The sequence below is a fragment of the Otolemur garnettii genome, unplaced genomic scaffold, assembly GCF_000181295.1.
Source record: "Otolemur garnettii isolate 467f Iridium unplaced genomic scaffold, OtoGar3 scaffold00002, whole genome shotgun sequence".
Lineage (NCBI taxonomy): Eukaryota > Metazoa > Chordata > Mammalia > Primates > Galagidae > Otolemur > Otolemur garnettii.
This window is the reverse complement of record NW_003852397.1, coordinates 8,070,215-8,074,398: the sequence shown is the minus strand read 5'-3', so window position 1 is coordinate 8,074,398 and position 4,184 is coordinate 8,070,215. Positions and strand designations below refer to the sequence as shown.

Genomic DNA, 4,184 nt, shown 5'->3' with positions numbered 1-4,184 from the left:
AAAAAAAAAAAAAAAAAAAAAAAGAAGAGTCTTTACTAAGATGGGAAAAATTGTTTCTTTTCTTTTTTTTTTAGATTCCTTAACTCAACCCTCACTTTTAGCCCTAACATGTTGTAGTCAATGTAATTCCATTCAGCTATTTTTATTATTCTCTTTAGACACCTTATTAAAACTGAAGCTTTATTTGAGCAGTTAAAATTGCAAATAATAAATGAGGTACTGTAGTATTGGCAGGTTGTAGGCAGAGCGTATGAACAGACTGGAAATGTGCCATCCTGCCCCTGGCACTGTAAGGTTTATGGGATGTGAGTGTGAGTGTCTGTTAGAATCAGTACGCGGCCTTGCTGGGGGCTTAGCTCTAGGTTCTAAGGTAATCCTGGGGCTGGAGTTCATGGACAAGCTGTTGCATGCCTGTGGGTTGGCAGACCTCCCAAAGAGGGGAACCCCAGCTGATGGGAAACAGGGGCCGTCCCCAGAAGGCTGTTAGACTGTGCAGCCCACCCACAGACCAATAGGAACTAGAGCAGATAGGGGCTGGGAGCTAGGGTGATTTAATCTAAGAAGTAAGTTGAATAAGAACTTGGAGATGCAATTTTATTGTGTGTGGATGACTTGTAAAGATTCTGAAGAATGGAAGCATGTATGTGTGTGTGTGTGTGTGTGTACATACACTCAAAGCCTCCATCTTTATTTTTTCTGGCTCCAGAAAGTTAAAATCTCATGCTGGCTTCCTTTGGTGGTACAGGGCCAGGTCTTTGTAGTTCCAGGCAGGTGTCTGTGGCAACTGTGACTTAGCAACAATTATGTGAACGAGAAAAAATTTCTAGGCAAATTGATTGTCTGCAACAAATGGAAATTCTATGGTGGTGCTTTGTGGGTGGTTTTCAGGCACAGAGTACTTGGTTCTCTTTTGATGCCTCACTATTTTTTTTTTTTTCTCTTCTACAGTTTTTTTGAAGAAACAGGATGCTGATCTAGACGTGGAAAAAGTAAGTTACCAAGTTGTATGCTGAGTGCATGTGCCTTGTTAATTCGAAAGCATTTTCCATTACAACCAGGATGAAGTCCACTTTCCATTGGGGATTGTAATTCTGAGTTTTATAGGTTCCTAAGAGAGAGGTTGAAGATGAAACTGGTATATGAAATAGAAAGAAAATCTTACCTCATTTAGGTGTTCCAACTATTTTCCCTGTTCCCTTAGTTGTAGCACTTATTTGTCGTGATTATGGGAACATGTGCTTCAGCTGTAAGTTATGTCGCCTCACCCCAGAAATAGCATGGAACAGCTGTCCCACTGCTGTTGAGCCTTCATGCTGCTGAAGGATAAGGAGTGTTCCGTCTTCAGACTGGTCAAAGGAGGTCCTCTCTCATCATTGTTGGTTTTCCCTCCAATGTCAGATGGCTGCTCCCCCTTGCTTTAGTTGTCCCTTTGAATTGCAGCCGCTATGTGGCAGGTCATTCTTTCATTCACTGAACGGTTTTGGTGTTAGATACCAAAAGTGGGTATTAGATACCATGCTGGACTGTGTCGAGACAAAGTGAGCATGACAGACAGGGACTCGGGTAATTATGCTACATTCTGATAGAATTGTGCAGAAGGGGCTCCAGATGCTCAGGCTGAGGGCTGGGCCACCCAGGAAAGTTCTGTGATGGAGAGAGTGTTCAGTTTTTTCTGCCTGTACCTCTCTTTCCTAGGCCTCGCATTCCCTGCTTATTGAATGGACGCAGCTCTCACTGGCCACTCTGGGGGTCCTGTTAATGTCCTGTTCTTCTCTGTCCAACCCCAGTACCTTGGGTCTAATTTTTTAGCTGTTCTGAGTTACATTCCTCAACTCCCTGGGCACTCAGGGGCTGCCACTTTATCTGAGAATGATGTAGAGTTATTGTTTATTTTGACTTGATCACAAAAAAGGTTCTTCTCCATGAAACAGAGCCATTCACATGCAGCCAGTGCATCTTTGTTTTAAGAAGTACACTGTCTCAAACATTGTTGTATTAAGAGCACCTCTGACCTTTAACCTCACATAGGTCTTTGACTTCTGCAGGAGACCATAGGCCTGTGGTCTCCTCTCAGTCATGGGTTTTTCAGTTCATGCAAACCAGGGGGACTTGGGGGAAATAAAAAGGCTCTAGGGAGGGCAATGCAGGGGTAGCCTTTTCAGAGTCCCTGTGCACTTAGGCTTTGGCAGCAGATGCCAGGGGTTGGCAGAGGCTCTGCCCCATGGGAGCTCAGCACACTGCGCCAAGCTGGAGCCTCTGAGGAACACCTGCAGTGGCAGACCAGGAAACCCCTGGTGTTTGCCCCAGGCTGTGGGATTTGTCTGCCCTGTCCAGCTCAGTCTGAGTGAATCCTACAACCACAGCAGGGGCAGGTCTGCTAATTTGGGTTCCCAGTACCGGCCCAATGCCAGGCCGGTATAATAGAGCTTAGTAAAGGGGATGTGAGTAGGATGAGTTAAATTCTTGATTTAGTCCTGCTGCTAACTCGATGTAAGACTTTAGGCAAATCATTTTTTCTCTCTGAGTCATTTTTCTTAGCAAAGTGGTCCCTTTTCCAGGGCCAAGTATAACTACTCATTTTTTAACTTAAAAACATAAGCCACCCATTTTTAAAAAAATTTTCTGATATGGGTCTTGTACCAAAATTGAAAAAGTGTTGTTGGCTCCCAGTCTAAAAAGTGCTAGATAAGGCCAACCCTGGATTGGGACTGAAGGCAGAAATGGGTGTCTCACAAAGGAGCAAAACCATAAGTGTGACTGACCCAAGTGTGACTGACCCGGCCCTGGGCTTGTTTGTAAGTCCTGAGGGAATCCAGAGGAAGAGAAGCTGAGGAGGGGTGGAAATGCTTCTTGGATTGATTGAATCTGAGCTGCCTCTGCAGGACTCTGCCTGGTCTCTGGCCAGTAGTTAATGACCTGAAAAACACTTAACCTGCCTTCAGGGAGTTTGGTGTTTTACAAAGTTTGGTTCAAAAGCTCCACTTCCAGACCGTTTTCCTAATGCTGACAGAAGGCTGCTGAGCACAGATGTATCAGCTTTTCTTTTTGTGGGTGTTTATGTATTTGCCAAGAAGAATCTGGTATATGTAGGCCATGCCTCCATTATCTAAGTAAATGATACCCGTTGGCTAACCTGCATGGAGAAAATTGTTTAAGTTATAGTGTTTGCTTTTCAAATGGATTTTTGAGTTTTCTTTTTTAGCTGAACATTTTTGTAAAGACAGAACTCGTTACGGAAAAGTAGCTTTTTGTTTCAACATGTCAAAACCCGAAGATAAGTCAGCATAAATTCTGTATTAATTAATACCTGTAGTCTATTGAACTTCTATCCATGGAGTGCCTTGTCTACATTACACTTAACCACTGCGACAGTCCTGGGAAGGAGCCATGTCCCTTACTTACCAGGAGTTAGATATCCAACCGTGATTATAATTAGGATTCTCATCAGATCTGCCTGGGTCCAGAGCCTTCTCTTTCCCATACCTCACCTTACCTTGGAACTTATATATGTGTGTGCCATGTTTTAAAATGTTCGATAAGTTAACAAGAAAGCAATGTCGCTTTCTTGAGAGATCTTCCTTGACCATTCCCCAAGTTCACAGTCGGGATGAGATTGCCCATCACCAAGTACTTCTTCAAAGCCATCGCTGTAGTTGTATAGTTAATTTATATAGTAACTATCACATTGCTCTGCTCCCTCAAGTTGTAGCTTTCTGAGGTCAGAATCCTTGTCTGCACCAAGCCTAGTGCCTGCCTTAGTAGGCCCTCTGGAAGTGCTGACTGTGGGTGTGTGTGAGTGACACAGGACCAAACCAAGGGGTAATGAGAGCCAGAGAAAGCTTCTTTGGTAGGAGACAAAGTAAAAAAAACCTCTTACCGTGCACCCAGAAAACATGGCTTCTTTTCTCCGTCCAGGGATTTTATCTGTGGAAACCATGCTTGTTAATAGCATTATATGGAGATACGACAATCACTTTTTGGCTTTCTCTCTGTAAAAGTGCAAAATTTCAAGCAGACAAATGAATAGATAATTGTTAAGAATGAAGTAATCTGGGCAAGCAAAGAGAATCCAGAGATAAAAGGAGGAGAAGCAGGGTGGTGCCTGTGGCTCAGTGGGTAGTGCGCCAGCCCCATATACCGAGGGTGGCGGGTTCAAACCCGGCCCTGGCCAAACTACAACAAAA

At 43.8% G+C, this 4,184-nt stretch overlaps 1 protein-coding gene across 2 annotated transcripts in view; it reads left to right on the top strand.

Annotated features, from left to right (window-relative positions):
* Positions 1-945: 945 nt before the first annotated feature.
* FYN (FYN proto-oncogene, Src family tyrosine kinase) overlaps positions 946-4,184 on the top strand; it is a 184,758-nt gene continuing 181,519 nt past the window's right edge. For both annotated transcript variants that reach the window (XM_003781597.3, XM_023513234.1), the window contains exon 1: positions 946-989. The gene's annotated coding sequence lies outside the window, so the exon portion shown is untranslated. The remainder of the gene's footprint in view (positions 990-4,184) is intronic.